The 22703-nt window shown below is 45.8% G+C and overlaps 1 long non-coding RNA gene, 5 other non-coding genes and 1 pseudogene across 6 annotated transcripts; 1 reads left to right on the top strand and 6 right to left on the bottom strand.

Annotated features, from left to right (window-relative positions):
• Positions 1-905: 905 nt before the first annotated feature.
• Positions 906-987, bottom strand: trnas-aga (transfer RNA serine (anticodon AGA)). The gene has a single exon. It is a non-coding gene; the product is annotated as a tRNA-Ser (tRNA).
• Positions 988-2249: 1262 nt separating this feature from the next.
• On the bottom strand, positions 2250-2331 carry trnas-aga (transfer RNA serine (anticodon AGA)). Its single transcript has one exon. It is a non-coding gene; the product is annotated as a tRNA-Ser (tRNA).
• Positions 2332-4421: 2090 nt separating this feature from the next.
• On the bottom strand, positions 4422-4503 carry trnas-aga (transfer RNA serine (anticodon AGA)). Its single transcript has one exon. It is a non-coding gene; the product is annotated as a tRNA-Ser (tRNA).
• Positions 4504-5765: 1262 nt separating this feature from the next.
• Positions 5766-5847, bottom strand: trnas-aga (transfer RNA serine (anticodon AGA)). Its single transcript has one exon. It is a non-coding gene; the product is annotated as a tRNA-Ser (tRNA).
• A 2090-nt stretch (positions 5848-7937) lies between these two features.
• Positions 7938-8019, bottom strand: trnas-aga (transfer RNA serine (anticodon AGA)). The gene has a single exon. It is a non-coding gene; the product is annotated as a tRNA-Ser (tRNA).
• A 7741-nt stretch (positions 8020-15760) lies between these two features.
• On the bottom strand, positions 15761-17369 carry LOC131125314 (uncharacterized). Its single transcript, XR_009129007.1, has 3 exons — positions 17230-17369; positions 16378-16499; positions 15761-16229 (listed from the first exon to the last, which is right to left on the bottom strand). It is a non-coding gene; the product is annotated as an uncharacterized LOC131125314 (long non-coding RNA).
• Positions 17370-22193: 4824 nt separating this feature from the next.
• LOC131126977 (U2 spliceosomal RNA) lies at positions 22194-22362 on the top strand (annotated as a pseudogene).
• The last annotated feature ends 341 nt before the right edge of the window (positions 22363-22703 follow it).

Raw genomic sequence — 22703 nt, 5'->3', positions numbered from 1 at the left:
TGTTTTTGGTCTGAGGATTTGCCGTGGATCGCCACCGTCAGTGAAGTCTTGACACCAAGAGTGCCCCCAAAACTGTACGTTGTCGGCAGGATTTGATGCACGGGGAAACCCCAATGGATTAGTTCATCGCCTTAACCACTCGGCCACAACAACTTGTCACAGAGCTGGTCTAGTGTTCCGTGACCAGGACGAAAACCACATTGGACCTCTTGTAGCAGAGGTTCGACCAACAGTTGTACCCTTCTCTCCAGCACCCTGGAATAGACTTTCCCAGGGAGGCTGAGGAGTGTGTTGCTTTGTCTGGCTTCTTTAGAGTGTCCTCCGTTGTCAGCAAACCTCACAAGGTCACAGTTTTTTCCTGATCAGGGCACCGTTTTAGGTTGTGTGGATGATTGGTCTCAAGCGCCAGATTAAGACTCTTTTCTCTCAGAAGGCACTGCTTGAAATCCCACAGCTGGCATTTTCCTGGTCATGTCCATGATCCTCGACTGGAATGATGTGGCAGCAAAGGACTGTCAGATTGTACAACACGGCTGAGCCCTTCATAAGAAGTCAGTGCTCAAGAGAGTCAGAGTTCATGTGAGAAGGTCCTTTCAGCAAAGGCCTTCTCAAACTATTTGCCAAGTCAGGACGTAAATAGGGACTGTGCTGAAACCCGGGATTGAACCAGGGACCTTTAGATCTTCAGTCTAACGCTCTCCCAACTGAGCTATTTCAGCTGCGAAGGTGGCGCACTGCTTTTTCCAGTGCAGGCAATTTCACCTAGATCTCTATTGTAACAGGCGTCCTTACACCATGACTGAAAAGGATTTCATGGATCCCCTGACATGTTTTTGGTCTGAGGATTTGCCATGGATCGCCACCGTCAGTGGAGTCTTGGCACCACAAGTGCCCCCAAAACTGTACGTTGTCGGCAGGATTTGAACCTGCGCGGGGAAACCCCAATGGATTTCTAGTCCATCGCCTTAACCACTCGGCCACAACAACTTGCAAAGAACTTCGCTTCTTCTTTACCGTTGTTTTTCAGTTGAAATGTCACAGACGTCCTGACACCACAAGTGCCCCCAAAACTGCACGTTGTCGGCAGAATTTGAACCGGTTAGTTTGAACATGTGTTAGCTTTATTTAGGAAGACCCATTGTGGCCCTTCGGGCTCACAACTACTTAGTGGGATTTCGGATGATCCATCGTGGTCACAGGCGTCCTGACACCATGACTGCCCCGAAAGACCAGTGGTTAAATTGCAAGGACAACTGCTTGCCAATTTAGTGATATTCAGGATGACCCACTGTGGTCCTTCCAGCTCACGACTTAGTGGGATTTAGGATGGTCCATCGTGGTCCTTCTGGCTGACCTATTTGCTCAGGTGTCTTGACACCACGAGTGCCCCCAAAACTGTGCGTTGTCGGCTGGATTTGATGTGCGGGGAAACCCCAATGGATTTCTAATCCATCGCCTTAACCACTCGGCCACAACAAATTGTCACAAACGTAGAACCTCACCGATTATGCCGTTGTATATCAGTCGAAATGCAATGGAAAATGTTTGCCAAAAGCAACCATGAGACTTGTCAACTCGTGAGTGGTATTGCAGCTCACGATTTTGGGGGATCTCACATGAATTCCCATGAATCCTCTGACACGATTTTGGTCTGATGACTTCCCATGGATCGCCACCATCAGTGATGTCTTGACACCAAGAGTGCCCCCAAAACTGTACGTTGTCGGCAAACCTCACAAGGTCACAGTTTTTTCCTGATCACGGCACCGTTTTAGGTTGTGTGGATGATTGGTCTCAAGCGCCAGTTTAAGACTCTTTTCTCTCAGAAGGCACTGCTTGAAATCCCACAGCTGGCATTTTCCTGGTCATGTCCATTATCTTCGACTGGAATGATGTGGCAGCAAAGGACTGTCAGATTGTACAACACGGCTGAGCCCTTCAAAAGAAGTCAATGCTCATGAGAGTCAGAGTTCATGTGAGAAGGTCCTTTCAGCAAAGGCCTTCTCAAACTATTTGCCAAGTCAGGACGTGAAGAGGGACTGTGCTGAAACCCGGGATTGAACCAGGGACCTTTAGATCTTCAGTCTAACGCTCTCCCAACTGAGCTATTTCAGCTGCGAAGGTGGGGCACTGCTTTTTCCAGTGCAGGCAATTTTCATGGATTCCCTGACATGTTTTTGGTCTGAGGATTTGCCGTGGATCGCCACCGTCAGTGAAGTCTTGACACCAAGAGTGCCCCCAAAACTTTACGTTGTCGGCAGGATTTGAACCTGCGCGGGGAAACCCCAATGGATTTCTAGTCCATCGCCTTAACCACTCGGCCACAACAACTTGCAAAGAACTTCGCTTCTTCTTTACCGTTGTTTTTCAGTTGAAATGTCACAGACGTCCTGACACCACAAGTGCCCCCAAAACTGCACGTTGTCGGCAGAATTTGAACCGGTTAGTTTGAACATGTGTTAGCTTTATTTAGGAAGACCCATTGTGGCCCTTTGGGCTCACAACTACTTAGTGGGATTTCGGATGATCCATCGTGGTCACAGGCGTCCTGACACCATGACTGCCCCGAAAGACCAGTGGTTAAATTGCAAGGACAACTGCTTGCCAATTTAGTGATATTCAGGATGACCCACTGTGGTCCTTCCAGCTCACGACTTACTGGGATTTAGGATGGTCCATCGTGGTCCTTCTGGCTGACCTATTTGCTCAGGTGTCTTGACACCACGAGTTCCCCCAAAACTGTGCGTTGTCGGCTGGATTTGATGTGCGGGGAAACCCCAATGGATTTCTAATCCATCGCCTTAACCACTCGGCCACAACAAATTGTCACAAACGTAGAACCTCACAGATTATGCCGTTGTATATCAGTCGAAATGCAATGGAAAATGTTTGCCAAAAGCAACCATGAGACTTGTCAACTCGTGAGTGGTATTGCAGCTCACGGTTTTGGGGGATCTCACATGAATTCCCATGAATCCTCTGACACGATTTTGGTCTGATGACTTCCCATGGATCGCCACCATCAGTGATGTCTTGACACCAAGAGTGCCCCCAAAACTGTACGTTGTCGGCAAACCTCACAAGGTCACAGTTTTTTCCTGATCAGGGCACCGTTTTAGGTTGTGTGGATGATTGGTCTCAAGCGCCAGATTAAGACTCTTTTCTCTCAGAAGGCACTGCTTGAAATCCCACAGCTGGCATTTTCCTGGTCATGTCCATTATCTTCGACTGGAATGATGTGGCAGCAAAGGACTGTCAGATTGTACAACACGGCTGAGCCCTTCAAAAGAAGTCAGTGCTCATGAGAGTCAGAGTTCATGTGAGAAGGTCCTTTCAGCAAAGGCCTTCTCAAACTATTTGCCAAGTCAGGACGTGAAGAGGGACTGTGCTGAAACCCGGGATTGAACCAGGGACCTTTAGATCTTCAGTCTAACGCTCTCCCAACTGAGCTATTTCAGCTGCGAAGGTGGCGCACTGCTTTTTCCAGTGCAGGCAATTTTCATGGATTCCCTGACATGTTTTTGGTCTGAGGATTTGCCGTGGATCGCCACCGTCAGTGAAGTCTTGACACCAAGAGTGCCCCCAAAACTGTACGTTGTCGGCAGGATTTGATGCACGGGGAAACCCCAATGGATTAGTTCATCGCCTTAACCACTCGGCCACAACAACTTGTCACAGAGCTGGTCTAGTGTTCCGTGACCAGGACGAAAACCACATTGGACCTCTTGTAGCAGAGGTTCGACCAACAGTTGTACCCTTCTCTCCAGCACCCTGGAATAGACTTTCCCAGGGAGGCTGAGGAGTGTGTTGCTTTGTCTGGCTTCTTTAGAGTGTCCTCCGTTGTCAGCAAACCTCACAAGGTCACAGTTTTTTCCTGATCAGGGCACCGTTTTAGGTTGTGTGGATGATTGGTCTCAAGCGCCAGATTAAGACTCTTTTCTCTCAGAAGGCACTGCTTGAAATCCCACAGCTGGCATTTTCCTGGTCATGTCCATGATCCTCGACTGGAATGATGTGGCAGCAAAGGACTGTCAGATTGTACAACACGGCTGAGCCCTTCATAAGAAGTCAGTGCTCAAGAGAGTCAGAGTTCATGTGAGAAGGTCCTTTCAGCAAAGGCCTTCTCAAACTATTTGCCAAGTCAGGACGTAAATAGGGACTGTGCTGAAACCCGGGATTGAACCAGGGACCTTTAGATCTTCAGTCTAACGCTCTCCCAACTGAGCTATTTCAGCTGCGAAGGTGGCGCACTGCTTTTTCCAGTGCAGGCAATTTCACCTAGATCTCTATTGTAACAGGCGTCCTTACACCATGACTGAAAAGGATTTCATGGATCCCCTGACATGTTTTTGGTCTGAGGATTTGCCATGGATCGCCACCGTCAGTGGAGTCTTGGCACCACAAGTGCCCCCAAAACTGTACGTTGTCGGCAGGATTTGAACCTGCGCGGGGAAACCCCAATGGATTTCTAGTCCATCGCCTTAACCACTCGGCCACAACAACTTGCAAAGAACTTCGCTTCTTCTTTACCGTTGTTTTTCAGTTGAAATGTCACAGACGTCCTGACACCACAAGTGCCCCCAAAACTGCACGTTGTCGGCAGAATTTGAACCGGTTAGTTTGAACATGTGTTAGCTTTATTTAGGAAGACCCATTGTGGCCCTTCGGGCTCACAACTACTTAGTGGGATTTCGGATGATCCATCGTGGTCACAGGCGTCCTGACACCATGACTGCCCCGAAAGACCAGTGGTTAAATTGCAAGGACAACTGCTTGCCAATTTAGTGATATTCAGGATGACCCACTGTGGTCCTTCCAGCTCACGACTTAGTGGGATTTAGGATGGTCCATCGTGGTCCTTCTGGCTGACCTATTTGCTCAGGTGTCTTGACACCACGAGTGCCCCCAAAACTGTGCGTTGTCGGCTGGATTTGATGTGCGGGGAAACCCCAATGGATTTCTAATCCATCGCCTTAACCACTCGGCCACAACAAATTGTCACAAACGTAGAACCTCACCGATTATGCCGTTGTATATCAGTCGAAATGCAATGGAAAATGTTTGCCAAAAGCAACCATGAGACTTGTCAACTCGTGAGTGGTATTGCAGCTCACGATTTTGGGGGATCTCACATGAATTCCCATGAATCCTCTGACACGATTTTGGTCTGATGACTTCCCATGGATCGCCACCATCAGTGATGTCTTGACACCAAGAGTGCCCCCAAAACTGTACGTTGTCGGCAAACCTCACAAGGTCACAGTTTTTTCCTGATCACGGCACCGTTTTAGGTTGTGTGGATGATTGGTCTCAAGCGCCAGTTTAAGACTCTTTTCTCTCAGAAGGCACTGCTTGAAATCCCACAGCTGGCATTTTCCTGGTCATGTCCATTATCTTCGACTGGAATGATGTGGCAGCAAAGGACTGTCAGATTGTACAACACGGCTGAGCCCTTCAAAAGAAGTCAATGCTCATGAGAGTCAGAGTTCATGTGAGAAGGTCCTTTCAGCAAAGGCCTTCTCAAACTATTTGCCAAGTCAGGACGTGAAGAGGGACTGTGCTGAAACCCGGGATTGAACCAGGGACCTTTAGATCTTCAGTCTAACGCTCTCCCAACTGAGCTATTTCAGCTGCGAAGGTGGGGCACTGCTTTTTCCAGTGCAGGCAATTTTCATGGATTCCCTGACATGTTTTTGGTCTGAGGATTTGCCGTGGATCGCCACCGTCAGTGAAGTCTTGACACCAAGAGTGCCCCCAAAACTTTACGTTGTCGGCAGGATTTGAACCTGCGCGGGGAAACCCCAATGGATTTCTAGTCCATCGCCTTAACCACTCGGCCACAACAACTTGCAAAGAACTTCGCTTCTTCTTTACCGTTGTTTTTCAGTTGAAATGTCACAGACGTCCTGACACCACAAGTGCCCCCAAAACTGCACGTTGTCGGCAGAATTTGAACCGGTTAGTTTGAACATGTGTTAGCTTTATTTAGGAAGACCCATTGTGGCCCTTTGGGCTCACAACTACTTAGTGGGATTTCGGATGATCCATCGTGGTCACAGGCGTCCTGACACCATGACTGCCCCGAAAGACCAGTGGTTAAATTGCAAGGACAACTGCTTGCCAATTTAGTGATATTCAGGATGACCCACTGTGGTCCTTCCAGCTCACGACTTACTGGGATTTAGGATGGTCCATCGTGGTCCTTCTGGCTGACCTATTTGCTCAGGTGTCTTGACACCACGAGTTCCCCCAAAACTGTGCGTTGTCGGCTGGATTTGATGTGCGGGGAAACCCCAATGGATTTCTAATCCATCGCCTTAACCACTCGGCCACAACAAATTGTCACAAACGTAGAACCTCACAGATTATGCCGTTGTATATCAGTCGAAATGCAATGGAAAATGTTTGCCAAAAGCAACCATGAGACTTGTCAACTCGTGAGTGGTATTGCAGCTCACGGTTTTGGGGGATCTCACATGAATTCCCATGAATCCTCTGACACGATTTTGGTCTGATGACTTCCCATGGATCGCCACCATCAGTGATGTCTTGACACCAAGAGTGCCCCCAAAACTGTACGTTGTCGGCAAACCTCACAAGGTCACAGTTTTTTCCTGATCAGGGCACCGTTTTAGGTTGTGTGGATGATTGGTCTCAAGCGCCAGATTAAGACTCTTTTCTCTCAGAAGGCACTGCTTGAAATCCCACAGCTGGCATTTTCCTGGTCATGTCCATTATCTTCGACTGGAATGATGTGGCAGCAAAGGACTGTCAGATTGTACAACACGGCTGAGCCCTTCAAAAGAAGTCAGTGCTCATGAGAGTCAGCGTTCATGTGAGAAGGTCCTTTCAGCAAAGGCCTTCTCAAACTATTTGCCAAGTCAGGACGTGAAGAGGGACTGTGCTGAAACCCGGGATTGAACCAGGGACCTTTAGATCTTCAGTCTAACGCTCTCCCAACTGAGCTATTTCAGCTGCGAAGGTGGCGCACTGCTTTTTCCAGTGCAGGCAATTTTCATGGATTCCCTGACATGTTTTTGGTCTGAGGATTTGCCGTGGATCGCCACCGTCAGTGAAGTCTTGACACCAAGAGTGCCCCCAAAACTGTACGTTGTCGGCAGGATTTGATGCACGGGGAAACCCCAATGGATTAGTTCATCGCCTTAACCACTCGGCCACAACAACTTGTCACAGAGCTGGTCTAGTGTTCCGTGACCAGGACGAAAACCACATTGGACCTCTTGTAGCAGAGGTTCGACCAACAGTTGTACCCTTCTCTCCAGCACCCTGGAATAGACTTTCCCAGGGAGGCTGAGGAGTGTGTTGCTTTGTCTGGCTTCTTTAGAGTGTCCTCCGTTGTCAGCAAACCTCACAAGGTCACAGTTTTTTCCTGATCAGGGCACCGTTTTAGGTTGTGTGGATGATTGGTCTCAAGCGCCAGATTAAGACTCTTTTCTCTCAGAAGGCACTGCTTGAAATCCCACAGCTGGCATTTTCCTGGTCATGTCCATGATCCTCGACTGGAATGATGTGGCAGCAAAGGACTGTCAGATTGTACAACACGGCTGAGCCCTTCATAAGAAGTCAGTGCTCAAGAGAGTCAGAGTTCATGTGAGAAGGTCCTTTCAGCAAAGGCCTTCTCAAACTATTTGCCAAGTCAGGACGTAAATAGGGACTGTGCTGAAACCCGGGATTGAACCAGGGACCTTTAGATCTTCAGTCTAACGCTCTCCCAACTGAGCTATTTCAGCTGCGAAGGTGGCGCACTGCTTTTTCCAGTGCAGGCAATTTCACCTAGATCTCTATTGTAACAGGCGTCCTTACACCATGACTGAAAAGGATTTCATGGATCCCCTGACATGTTTTTGGTCTGAGGATTTGCCATGGATCGCCACCGTCAGTGGAGTCTTGGCACCACAAGTGCCCCCAAAACTGTACGTTGTCGGCAGGATTTGAACCTGCGCGGGGAAACCCCAATGGATTTCTAGTCCATCGCCTTAACCACTCGGCCACAACAACTTGCAAAGAACTTCGCTTCTTCTTTACCGTTGTTTTTCAGTTGAAATGTCACAGACGTCCTGACACCACAAGTGCCCCCAAAACTGCACGTTGTCGGCAGAATTTGAACCGGTTAGTTTGAACATGTGTTAGCTTTATTTAGGAAGACCCATTGTGGCCCTTCGGGCTCACAACTACTTAGTGGGATTTCGGATGATCCATCGTGGTCACAGGCGTCCTGACACCATGACTGCCCCGAAAGACCAGTGGTTAAATTGCAAGGACAACTGCTTGCCAATTTAGTGATATTCAGGATGACCCACTGTGGTCCTTCCAGCTCACGACTTAGTGGGATTTAGGATGGTCCATCGTGGTCCTTCTGGCTGACCTATTTGCTCAGGTGTCTTGACACCACGAGTGCCCCCAAAACTGTGCGTTGTCGGCTGGATTTGATGTGCGGGGAAACCCCAATGGATTTCTAATCCATCGCCTTAACCACTCGGCCACAACAAATTGTCACAAACGTAGAACCTCACCGATTATGCCGTTGTATATCAGTCGAAATGCAATGGAAAATGTTTGCCAAAAGCAACCATGAGACTTGTCAACTCGTGAGTGGTATTGCAGCTCACGATTTTGGGGGATCTCACATGAATTCCCATGAATCCTCTGACACGATTTTGGTCTGATGACTTCCCATGGATCGCCACCATCAGTGATGTCTTGACACCAAGAGTGCCCCCAAAACTGTACGTTGTCGGCAAACCTCACAAGGTCACAGTTTTTTCCTGATCAGGGCACCGTTTTAGGTTGTGTGGATGATTGGTCTCAAGCGCCAGTTTAAGACTCTTTTCTCTCAGAAGGCACTGCTTGAAATCCCACAGCTGGCATTTTCCTGGTCATGTCCATTATCTTCGACTGGAATGATGTGGCAGCAAAGGACTGTCAGATTGTACAACACGGCTGAGCCCTTCAAAAGAAGTCAATGCTCATGAGAGTCAGAGTTCATGTGAGAAGGTCCTTTCAGCAAAGGCCTTCTCAAACTATTTGCCAAGTCAGGACGTGAAGAGGGACTGTGCTGAAACCCGGGATTGAACCAGGGACCTTTAGATCTTCAGTCTAACGCTCTCCCAACTGAGCTATTTCAGCTGCGAAGGTGGGGCACTGCTTTTTCCAGTGCAGGCAATTTTCATGGATTCCCTGACATGTTTTTGGTCTGAGGATTTGCCGTGGATCGCCACCGTCAGTGAAGTCTTGACACCAAGAGTGCCCCCAAAACTTTACGTTGTCGGCAGGATTTGATGCACGGGGAAACCCCAATGGATTAGTTCATCGCCTTAACCACTCGGCCACAACAACTTGTCACAGAGCTGGTCTAGTGTTCCGTGACTAGGACGAAAACCACATTGGACCTCTTGTAGCAGAGGTTCGACCAACAGTTGTACCCTTCTCTCCAGCACCCTGGAATAGACTTTCCCGGGGAGGCTGAGGAGTGTGTTGCTTTGTCTGGCTTCTTTAGAGTGTCCTCCGTTGTCAGCAAACCTCACAAGGTCACAGTTTTTTCCTGATCAGGGCACCGTTTTAGGTTGTGTGGATGATTGGTCTCAAGCGCCAGATTAAGACTCTTTTCTCTCAGAAGGCACTGCTTGAAATCCCACAGCTGGCATTTTCCTGGTCATGTCCATGATCCTCGACTGGAATGATGTGGCAGCAAAGGACTGTCAGATTGTACAACACGGCTGAGCCCTTCATAAGAAGTCAGTGCTCAAGAGAGTCAGAGTTCATGTGAGAAGGTCCTTTCAGCAAAGGCCTTCTCAAACTATTTGCCAAGTCAGGACGTAAAGAGGGACTGTGCTGAAACCCGGGATTGAACCAGGGACCTTTAGATCTTCAGTCTAACGCTCTCCCAACTGAGCTATTTCAGCTGCGAAGGTGGCGCACTGCTTTTTCCAGTGCAGGCAATTTCACCTAGATCTCTATTGTAACAGGCGTCCTGACACCATGACTGCCCCGAAAGACCAGTGGTTAAATTGCAAGGACAACTGCTTGCCAATTTAGTGATATTCAGGATGACCCACTGTGGTCCTTCCAGCTCACGACTTAGTGGGATTTAGGATGGTCCATCGTGGTCCTTCTGGCTGACCTATTTGCTCAGGTGTCTTGACACCACGAGTGCCCCCAAAACTGTGCGTTGTCGGCTGGATTATATGTGCGGGGAAACCCCAATGGATTTCTAATCCATCGCCTTAACCACTCGGCCACAACAAATTGTCACAAACGTAGAACCTCACCGATTATGCCGTTGTATATCAGTCGAAATGCAATGGAAAATGTTTGCCAAAAGCAACCATGAGACTTGTCAACTCGTGAGTGGTATTGCAGCTCACGATTTTGGGGGATCTCACATGAATTCCCATGAATCCTCTGACACGATTTTGGTCTGATGACTTCCCATGGATCGCCACCATCAGTGATGTCTTGACACCAAGAGTGCCCCCAAAACTGTACGTTGTCGGCAAACCTCACAAGGTCACAGTTTTTTCCTGATCAGGGCACCGTTTTAGGTTGTGTGGATGATTGGTCTCAAGCGCCAGTTTAAGACTCTTTTCTCTCAGAAGGCACTGCTTGAAATCCCACAGCTGGCATTTTCCTGGTCATGTCCATTATCTTCGACTGGAATGATGTGGCAGCAAAGGACTGTCAGATTGTACAACACGGCTGAGCCCTTCAAAAGAAGTCAATGCTCATGAGAGTCAGAGTTCATGTGAGAAGGTCCTTTCAGCAAAGGCCTTCTCAAACTATTTGCCAAGTCAGGACGTGAAGAGGGACTGTGCTGAAACCCGGGATTGAACCAGGGACCTTTAGATCTTCAGTCTAACGCTCTCCCAACTGAGCTATTTCAGCTGCGAAGGTGGGGCACTGCTTTTTCCAGTGCAGGCAATTTTCATGGATTCCCTGACATGTTTTTGGTCTGAGGATTTGCCGTGGATCGCCACCGTCAGTGAAGTCTTGACACCAAGAGTGCCCCCAAAACTTTACGTTGTCGGCAGGATTTGATGCACGGGGAAACCCCAATGGATTAGTTCATCGCCTTAACCACTCAGCCACAACAACTTGTCACAGAGCTGGTCTAGTGTTCCGTGACCAGGACGAAAACCACATTGGACCTCTTGTAGCAGAGGTTCGACCAACAGTTGTACCCTTCTCTCCAGCACCCTGGAATAGACTTTCCCAGGGAGGCTGAGGAGTGTGTTGCTTTGTCTGGCTTCTTTAGAGTGTCCTCCGTTGTCAGCAAACCTCACAAGGTCACAGTTTTTTCCTGATCAGGGCACCGTTTTAGGTTGTGTGGATGATTGGTCTCAAGCGCCAGTTTAAGACTCTTTTCTCTCAGAAGGCACTGCTTGAAATCCCACAGCTGGCATTTTCCTGGTCATGTCCATGATCCTCGACTGGAATGATGTGGCAGCAAAGGACTGTCAGATTGTACAACACGGCTGAGCCCTTCATAAGAAGTCAGTGCTCAAGAGAGTCAGAGTTCATGTGAGAAGGTCCTTTCAGCAAAGGCCTTCTCAAACTATTTGCCAAGTCAGGACGTAAATAGGGACTGTGCTGAAACCCGGGATTGAACCAGGGACCTTTAGATCTTCAGTCAACGCTCTCCCAACTGAGCTATTTCAGCTGCGAAGGTGGCGCACTGCTTTTTCCAGTGCAGGCAATTTCACCTAGATCTCTATTGTAACAGGCGTCCTTACACCATGACTGAAAAGGATTTCATGGATCCCCTGACATGTTTTTGGTCTGAGGATTTGCCATGGATCGCCACCGTCAGTGGAGTCTTGGCACCACAAGTGCCCCCAAAACTGGTGCCCCCAAAAACGTTGTCGGCAGGATTTGAACCTGCGCGGGGAAACCCCAATGTATTTCTAGTCCATCGCCTTAACCACTCGGCCACAACAACTTGCAAAGAACTTCGCTTCTTCTTTACCGTTGTTTTTCAGTTGAAATGTCACAGACGTCCTGACACCACAAGTGCCCCCAAAACTGCACGTTGTCGGCAGAATTTGAACCGGTTAGTTTGAACATGTGTTAGCTTTATTTAGGAAGACCCATTGTGGCCCTTCGGGCTCACAACTACTTAGTGGGATTTCGGATGATCCATCGTGGTCACAGGCGTCCTGACACCATGACTGCCCCGAAAGACCAGTGGTTAAATTGCAAGGACAACTGCTTGCCAATTTAGTGATATTCAGGATGACCCACTGTGGTCCTTCCAGCTCACGACTTAGTGGGATTTAGGATGGTCCATCGTGGTCCTTCTGGCTGACCTATTTGCTCAGGTGTCTTGACACCACGAGTGCCCCCAAAACTGTGCGTTGTCGGCTGGATTTGATGTGCGGGGAAACCCCAATGGATTTCTAATCCATCGCCTTAACCACTCGGCCACAACAAATTGTCACAAACGTAGAACCTCACAGATTATGCCGTTGTATATCAGTCGAAATGCAATGGAAAATGTTTGCCAAAAGCAACCATGAGACTTGTCAACTCGTGAGTGGTATTGCAGCTCACGGTTTTGGGGGATCTCACATGAATTCCCATGAATCCTCTGACACGATTTTGGTCTGATGACTTCCCATGGATCGCCACCATCAGTGATGTCTTGACACCAAGAGTGCCCCCAAAACTGTACGTTGTCGGCAAACCTCACAAGGTCACAGTTTTTTCCTGATCAGGGCACCGTTTTAGGTTGTGTGGATGATTGGTCTCAAGCGCCAGATTAAGACTCTTTTCTCTCAGAAGGCACTGCTTGAAATCCCACAGCTGGCATTTTCCTGGTCATGTCCATTATCTTCGACTGGAATGATGTGGCAGCAAAGGACTGTCAGATTGTACAACACGGCTGAGCCCTGCAAATGCAATGGAAAATGTTTGCCAAAAGCAACCATGAGACTTGTCAACTCGTGAGTGGTATTGCAGCTCACGGTTTTGGGGGATCTCACATGAATTCCCATGAATCCTCCGACACGATTTTGGTGTCAAGACATCACTGATGGTGGCGATCCATGGGAAGTCATCAGACCAAAATCGTTTCAGAGGATTCATGGGAATTCATGTGAGATCCCCCAAAACCGTGAGCTGCAATACCACTCACGAGTTGAGAAGTCTCATGGTTGCTTTTGGCAAACATTTTCCATTGCAATGGCAATTTTCATGGATTCCCTGACATGTTTTTGGTCTGAGGATTTGCCATGGATCGCCACCGTCAGTGAAGTCTTGACACCAAGAGTGCCCCCAAAACTGTACGTTGTCGGCAGGATTTGATGCACGGGGAAACCCCAATGGATTAGTTCATCGCCTTAACCACTCGGCCACAACGACTTGTCACAGAGCTGGTCTAGTGTTCCGTGACCAGGACGAAAACCACATTGGACCTCTTGTAGCAGAGGTTCGACCAACAGTTGTTGCCTTCTCTCCAGCACCCTGGAATAGACTTTCCCAGGGAGGCTGAGGAGTGTGTTGCTTTGTCTGGCTCCTTTAGAGTGTCCTCCGTTGTCAGCAAACCTCACAAGGTCACAGTTTTTTCCTGATCAGGGCACCGTTTTAGGTTGTGTGGATGATTGGTCTCAAGCGCCAGATTAAGACTCTTTTCTCTCAGAAGGCACTGCTTGAAATCCCACAGCTGGCATTTTCCTGGTCATGTCCATGATCCTCGACTGGAATGATGTGGCAGCAAAGGACTGTCAGATTGTACAACACGGCTGAGCCCTTCATAAGAAGTCAGTGCTCAAGAGAGTCAGAGTTCATGTGAGAAGGTCCTTTCAGCAAAGGCCTTCTCAAACTATTTGCCAAGTCAGGACGTGAAGAGGGACTGTGCTGAAACCCGGGATTGAACCAGGGACCTTTAGATCTTCAGTCTAACGCTCTCCCAACTGAGCTATTTCAGCTGCGAAGGCGGCGCACTGCTTTTTCCAGTGCAGGCAATTTTCATGGATTCCCTGACATGTTTTTGGTCTGAGGATTTGCCGTGGATCGCCACCGTCAGTGAAGTCTTGACACCAAGAGTGCCCCCAAAACTGTACGTTGTCGGCAGGATTTGATGCACGGGGAAACCCCAATGGATTAGTTCATCGCCTTAACCACTCGGCCACAACAACTTGTCACAGAGCTGGTCTAGTGTTCCGTGACCAGGACGAAAACCACATTGGACCTCTTGTAGCAGAGGTTCGACCAACAGTTGTACCCTTCTCTCCAGCACCCTGGAATAGACTTTCCCAGGGAGGCTGAGGAGTGTGTTGCTTTGTCTGGCTTCTTTAGAGTGTCCTCCGTTGTCAGCAAACCTCACAAGGTCACAGTTTTTTCCTGATCAGGGCACCGTTTTAGGTTGTGTGGATGATTGGTCTCAAGCGCCAGATTAAGACTCTTTTCTCTCAGAAGGCACTGCTTGAAATCCCACAGCTGGCATTTTCCTGGTCATGTCCATGATCCTCGACTGGAATGATGTGGCAGCAAAGGACTGTCAGATTGTACAACACGGCTGAGCCCTTCATAAGAAGTCAGTGCTCAAGAGAGTCAGAGTTCATGTGAGAAGGTCCTTTCAGCAAAGGCCTTCTCAAACTATTTGCCAAGTCAGGACGTAAAGAGGGACTGTGCTGAAACCCGGGATTGAACCAGGGACCTTTAGATCTTCAGTCTAACGCTCTCCCAACTGAGCTATTTCAGCTGCGAAGGTGGCGCACTGCTTTTTCCAGTGCAGGCAATTTTCATGGATTCCCTGACATGTTTTTGGTCTGAGGATTTGCCGTGGATCGCCACCGTCAGTGAAGTCTTGACACCAAGAGTGCCCCCAAAACTGTACGTTGTCGGCAGGATTTGATGCACGGGGAAACCCCAATGGATTAGTTCATCGCCTTAACCACTCGGCCACAACAACTTGTCACAGAGCTGGTCTAGTGTTCCGTGACCAGGACGAAAACCACATTGGACCTCTTGTAGCAGAGGTTCGACCAACAGTTGTACCCTTCTCTCCAGCACCCTGGAATAGACTTTCCCAGGGAGGCTGAGGAGTGTGTTGCTTTGTCTGGCTTCTTTAGAGTGTCCTCCGTTGTCAGCAAACCTCACAAGGTCACAGTTTTTTCCTGATCAGGGCACCGTTTTAGGTTGTGTGGATGATTGGTCTCAAGCGCCAGATTAAGACTCTTTTCTCTCAGAAGGCACTGCTTGAAATCCCACAGCTGGCATTTTCCTGGTCATGTCCATGATCCTCGACTGGAATGATGTGGCAGCAAAGGACTGTCAGATTGTACAACACGGCTGAGCCCTTCATAAGAAGTCAGTGCTCAAGAGAGTCAGAGTTCATGTGAGAAGGTCCTTTCAGCAAAGGCCTTCTCAAACTATTTGCCAAGTCAGGACGTAAAGAGGGACTGTGCTGAAACCCGGGATTGAACCAGGGACCTTTAGATCTTCAGTCTAACGTTCTCCCAACTGAGCTATTTCAGCTGCGAAGAATTTGAACCTGCGCGGGGAAACCCCAATGGATTTCAGCAGAACCTACTGTACCTGCATCATCTTCAGTAGTTTCCTGCTGTGTCTCTGGAGTGCTGGACCCAACAGGAGGCTGCTCCGGGATCATAGAGGCATTGCTTGACCCAGGAGAGTCTGTATTTAAGTGACTTGCACAAAACTCATCCGATGTCAGTCGACCTTTTTTCTTTAAAGGGCTAGACCTGGCCTTCGTTGGGCTTTTGACATTTGAAAGTCTCTTCATGAGTTTCTTAGCGATGTGTGCCTGCAACAGTTGTTGGAAACAAAAACTATAGTCTACTGCATGGAATAAATATTGTACCAGAAAGTTTACATACCCACTTGTCACCTGAGGAGTTGTCCTTCAACATAGGGTAGTACTCCACCAATCGCCTAGCCATGGAATCGACCTCATGTCTGCTGGGGTACCTAGGGTCCCGTAGGGCTCTTGCAATTGAGATCATGTTGGTCATAGTGTTCCTTATGAGTCTGCAGAGGAGCTCCTTGGATAGTGCAGTTTGTGTTGCCCCAAGACGTTTTTGTTCAAAATGGGATGAACGTGCCTGCTCAAGTTCACTGTCTGTATAGACAATGTACTCTGGGCTGGACATGGTCAAAAATATTGAGACGTTTTGTTCCTCTGCTGGAGGGCCGGTGGTTGCAGTATATGAAGATTTAGTCGAGTCCACATCACTGACAGAAGCCTGAACCTAAAATAAATTTCACTTAATGATCTGTGGATCTACCTTTTGCAATTTTCCTCAAGAATAAATGTAGTAAGCCTTAAAACGAATTTACAGTTTCATCAAATGTAGTGTAATGGAAGAGTATAATCTGAGTTTTAAAAATAGCACTAACCTGTTCACCACTCACAAGAAGCCACAGTGCCCGCCGTCTCAGAAAGTTTTCTGGACCAGGAAACAAATCTTTGATGTCATCCCTGGAGAGTGACCTTAGTAAGTCTTCTCCAATACTAGCAGCTGAAATACAGTGCAATACACTTGTCATTAAATGCCAAACTTGTCTGTTGCACACCACTGTAAATGACGTTTCAACCATTACCACACTTGCTTGCTTTATCCGTGCTTTATCACTGAAACCATATTGTGACTGTCACAATAGTTTTACCATGTACAACATGTGTGAACTCTGACCAATTGTGGTTGTTATAATGCAGTACAAAAATCGACATATACTTTGTTGATAACACTTTACCATAAGGTACACTAAATGACAGTAGTTAATGAGGAACAAATCTGCATAACCCTTACTCATTAGTTTTTCATTGCTTCCTCAGTAATAAGAGAAATTCCTGTTTCCAGCAGCTCGCCAATCAATGTCAGAATAAGCTTAATAACAAAATACAACAACCAAGACAAGACAGGAGAGAAAAGTAAAGAAAACTACGAAAACAGAATACGATAAAATATATGAACACATACGGAAAAGTTCACTTCACATATGTAGTGCAATAATACATTATAATAAAAGATACAGCAGCTTAATTCAATAATGCATTATTTGTTAGCTAATTATTGTAAATTATTTGGGGTTTGTTATAGGATTTCCAAAGAACAATATCTTCGATAAAACACAATTTAATCTCACCAGATAAACGTAATTGTTTACTTATTAGCTAATAACTAAGACCTGTGCTAGCATAGCAGTCATTAAACTGTCTACATTATACCCTGTTGCCACTTAACGTACCTTTTAGAGTGTCAATCGTAACCTCGTCGAGTGTATCCATAGCCAAACAAACTTTTTGCAACTTGTTTTCCCTTTTATGCTATTTTGTGTCTCGATAGCAAGACGCCCAGCAATGCTACGTCGGCCGTTACGACTCTTCCCGCTCACCCTTGGATTTTAAAACACAGCACTGCGCATTGGGCTAGTCCATTGCGAGGGGGTGCGAGTCAACAACATAACTTGGTATTTTGATATAATCGTATGAACAAATTTAAACATATACATATTACTTATTTAATCAAACTATGTGCGATATGTGCAGACAAGCTGAATAAAAAAACACTATTTTATTTAACAAACTAAAATGAAGTTGTCAGACCCACCGTACAAAGCATCATGGGTAAATTAAACGCGGGAGAACCACGGCAGGTGTGGATGCAGACAGAGTGTTAGGGTGTACTTTTATTTAAAATAATGATTTGGCGTTGCGTTATATGTATGGTGTTCGTTGCTCTAACACTCAAATCCTTGCTAAGTCATATAAACTCAGCTCATAGCCGAAGTCCAGACTTTCGCGTGGTGTGTGGAATTGATGGCTGTAAAAAGGAATACCGTGTGTACAACTCACTTTGGTATCATATCCGGAGAAGCCACTCGGAACATCTTGACTGTAGCCGGGATAGGACAGCCCCGTTCTCCTGGAGGAATCCCACAGCGGGGCTTAACGAGCATCGTAACAATTCGTGGGCCTACAGACCAACTCGTCGGGAACATCCGGAACAGGTTGCCATGGGTGACGCGGTGACTGCAGAGCGACCAGCTGGGCGCGCAGCGACGGGTCAAATGGCAGCCACTTCGGATCATTTTGAGAATAATGTGATATTGTACGATGGTTTTGAAGAAAGCGCTCTCAACGCCCCTCCATCACGCCATTCACCACCCCGGACTCGCACCTCTCCTGTCGTGGCCACAGATAAGCCAGATGCACCAGTCCAACCAGAAGAAACCCCACCTGCAGCATCCTCCTCTGAGGTAAATGAACGCAGTCAATAATAACCATCTCCAAACTGTTTAGTATTTGTCCATTCTAATGCAATCTAACATCTTTATATTGTAGTTACCAAGTCGGTTTAATGATGTGTCGGTCGCGAACGAATTGGCTCTCAGAGCCGACTCTTTGAAATCATGACAGTAGAAGACTCCCGTCGTTAGAGCCGGTCGTATAGCCGATTCTTTCGTGAGGTTTGACCTATTTTTGCTTCATTTGTCCATTGAGATAGGTCTTTGCTTTGTATTTATAACATAACGCATAATATCATTTTTGTAGCAGATCACAAAGGCTTAAATAAAGCCATGTGAATTATAAACATTTGATATAATGTATGTATGTTTTACATTAGTAATTAATTTTACGCAGTATATGTAATTTGGTAATAAATTAATTAAGACAACAAAAAATCTGAGGAGTTAGTCTTTTTAGAATTGTCAAGCACTATACTCAAAATGCCAGTCTCATATTGAGTTTAGAATATTGGTGCTTGGCACTTTACACACGGTACAATACATATGCAATACATAGACAGCTGTGGTTTGGTGTGGCTTTTTTTTCTAAATATTATTTTGTTTAGAAATGTACTTTTACATGTGATGAATGCATTTACTGTGTACTTTACAGGCTGGCCCTGGCTTTGGTTGTCTAATCAAACAAGCTACTTCCATTGTGTTGTGTGCAAGAGAAAAACATCATCTTTCACAGGTACTTCTCTTCTCAAATGTCAGATCTGAAAATCTTTATTGTTATATTAAGTTGTTTTCTCTTTTTTTCAGAGTGGCGTCAATGAAGTAGTGGCAGCAATGCAACAATATCAGGCTCTGTTGGTGGCTGATTTGAGGGGCAAGCTTCAAAGTGTCTTCCAGCAACACCCAGGAAATGAACTTGAAAAGGAGGCAATGTCTGTGTTTGATCAGGTTGAGGATCCATTTGCCACAGTATCAACAACATACAGGCAGGACAGTGTAATTAAAAATAATTTAGATTTCATAGGCTCAGAGGAGATTACTGTGGGATATACTGCTTGCTTAAGAAATAAGGGAACAAAAAGACTTTTATCCTCCAAACCCAAATGCTTTCATTACATTCCTCTCATTAAAAGTTTACAACAGTTATTGTCACATCCGAAGGTGTTAGCAATGATTGATGAGGGACCAAAATACACAAATGGATATCTGACTGACATCATAGATGGAGACCTTATCAAGTCACACCCTTTATTTTCTGCTCGACCTTCTTCTTTACAAATAATCCTTTATTCTGATGAAATTGAAATCTGCAATCCTCTTGGGTCTCATGCTACCAAGAATAAATTGATCATGTTTTATTACACATTGGGAAATATTCATCCTAAATATAGATCTAAACTAGCTTCAATTCGACTTCTTGCCATGGCAATTACAAATACGCTCACTGAATGCGGAGTTGACAAAATTTTAGATAGACTTCAGGAAGATTTGTTGAGACTGTATCATGGAGTAAAAATTCAAACAGGAACTGGTGAACGGGAAATATATGGAGCAGTAGTTTCAATTTGTGGTGATACTTTAGCACAACATGAAATCTGTGGGTTTAAAGAGGGTGTAGGTTTTGCTTATAGTAAATGTCGACAATGTGAATGTGTATTTGAAGACATGCAGATGCACTTTGTTGAAGAACATTTTGAGGAAAGGACACTTGAAAGACATATCAGACAGTGTGATGACATTGAGAGATCCAACACAGAGTTCCTCAAAAACAGCCTGAAAACTACATATGGGATCAATAGGAGAAGTAAATTAGTAGACTTCCCAGCCTTTAATATGATTAAGCAAACACCCCAAGATATAATGCACATAATTCTTGAAGGCATAGCTCCTTTAGAAATAAAATGCGTGATAAAACAATTAATACTTCTAGGTCAGCTGGAGTTGGAAGCCTTGAATGCTGGAATAGCTGGCTTCCCATATTCCCCACTGGATGTCAGGGACAAACCAAGCCCTGTAGCCTACAGCACTTTAGCTTCAAATGATAATAAGTTAAAGCAGTCGTCAGGGCAAATGATTGTTCTTCTAAAAATACTGCCCTTTCTGATTGATGCAGATAAAAATAAGGAATGTCATGCAATCATTCTCGAACTAACAGAGATTGTTCAAATTTTGTTAGCTCCTGTTATAAGTCTTCAAACTATTGTCCAATTAAAAATACTTATAGAACAACACTTAAGGCATATGAGGCACATTTTCCCCAAAAACAACATCACCCCAAAACAGCATTATTTAATCCATATCCCATCTCAGATTAAAAACCTGGGACAGTTGGTACGTCATATGTGCATGAGGTTTGAATCAAAACATTGTTTTTTCAAACGATGGATCTCCAAAGTCAATTTTAAAAACGTGTGCAGGTCTTTAATAAGGCACAATCAAATGTATGAATGTTGCCAGAATTTAAGTAGCTCTGAACACCCAATTTTTTCAACTGGTAGTATACTAGGACCCACATCTGAAGTAAAAAATATGTCTTACCTCAAAGAAAAAGTGAGAGTATTCTTGGGAAATGACAATGTCAACCATGCTGTGTCTGTTAAATGGTTAACTCTAAATGGAAATAAATATATCGCGGGAAAAACATTAGTTTTAAATGCAGTTTCTGCTAATTTGCCTGAGTTTGGACTGGTGAAAAATATATATGTTATAAATTCTTCACTTTACTGTTTTGAGCTCCAACCATACACCACTCTTTGTCATGATAGGGATTACATGGCATACAAAATAGAAATTCCAATTATGGCACAAGCAAATGAACTTCTATCTTCTGAAAACCTTGTTGATTATACTCCATATTACACTTTTACGCACAAAGATGTGACGTATGTACCCATTAAATATAATCTTAGAGATGTGATTGAGTTACATAAGGTCTCATCTGATGTATTATAGTTTGCTTATCTAAAATATTTACAAACGTATGTTACAAGGGTAAGCTTTCTTACTGATGGCACATTGTATATTATTGTCTCATTATTTTCCCTGAAAATAAAGTTTATAAATTGATGTAAGTTCTGTGTGAGTCCATTCTTGAATTTAGAAAGTTTAGAAACCAGTTTTAGTCTCATTTTAAGATAAATATTCTTAATTTGTTGTTGAAGAATAATCAAAATGAGGTTTTTAGCTTGTTATCAGAAAAAAGGTCTAATTTCTGGCAAAAATATCTTCATAAGAATTGGCTAGCTATACATTCTTAATATAAGATTGATTTTCTCATGTGAAAATTGCTAGACAAGATATATTTACTTTTTAGGGAAAAAATAAGAAAAGGTTGCTTAAAATGGAACTTTTTTACTTTCTTGAAATGTAGTTTTTGCAGTGTACAAAGACGTCGGAAAGCAGTGGCTCGCCCTCGCCGCCATCAAAGACGCCATCAGGACCTCCCGCAACTTGCTGGTAAGGAGGCACAGACAGATCCCACCCGTGGCTGTGATCCGGATGGCTGATGCAACCCTCGCAGCTGCAAGCGGCGGGCCAAGGACACAGCCACCAAGAAGTATCGTCTGTGCCCACCCGGAGGTGGCACCCGGAGCTTCACGGAAAAGGTGTCGGCAGCGGCAGCCTGACTCTTCGAAAGAAGAAGGAGGAGAAAGACAGGAAGGATAAGGGTCTAGGGGTATCCTGGCAGTGTCCTGGAGATTAGCTGTCTGGGAGAGTGGGATGTAGAGACTGTTGATAAAGACTCACTGCGCTCCTGTACAACAGAAGACATTGAAGCTTCTTTTTATGATATTTTAAAATGTACTGTACAAATTTTACACTTTTTACTGCCCACAGCACTGGTTTTTAACAAAAAAAAGTAAATGAAACACTTATTTCAAATGTGGTATGGTGTATTTTAAAATTTTTAAGGGCAGTTTTCAAAAATAATGAAATGTGGTAAAATTTTGTATAAGTGACAATAAACAGTTTGAAAAAAAATCTGTTCTTATCAGTTTATTATCTGATACGTCCCCCAACAGGGGACTAAATATTGAATTGCTTTTTGGAACAGGGAGCTTCGATTGGGGCTTGCGCCATCCGCTCCATGCATCGACCTGGTATTGCAGCACTTCCAGGAACGGTGCGCTTCTCCTTCTTGTGTAAACAGCAACAGCAGACTCTGGCAGGGTGCATCTTGTGGATGATGCTGAAAGAAATGCACTGAACGTGCTCACGTTTGGTGCCCCCTGAGCAGTAATTCTGCAGAGGAAATGGCTCGTGGTAGCGGGGCACTGTGTCTGCGCACTCCGTGGACCCCATTTCCCTCGCAGCAGCCGGTCTCCAGAGGGTGTCAGCCACATTTGTCAGCCTTGCCTCCTGCAGTCTCCCACCGGCTCCTGATGCTCAGGTTTCGTGCGCGCTTCCCGGGGCCCTGCGAGTGTCGCATTGATCAACTGCTGGATGGAATCTGACACGATGATCTTGTCTGGTGG

This window comes from Doryrhamphus excisus, chromosome 3, assembly GCF_030265055.1.
Source record: "Doryrhamphus excisus isolate RoL2022-K1 chromosome 3, RoL_Dexc_1.0, whole genome shotgun sequence".
NCBI lineage: Eukaryota > Metazoa > Chordata > Actinopteri > Syngnathiformes > Syngnathidae > Doryrhamphus > Doryrhamphus excisus.
Note: the sequence above shows the minus strand (reverse complement) of the source record. Positions and strands in the feature narration are given on the sequence as shown.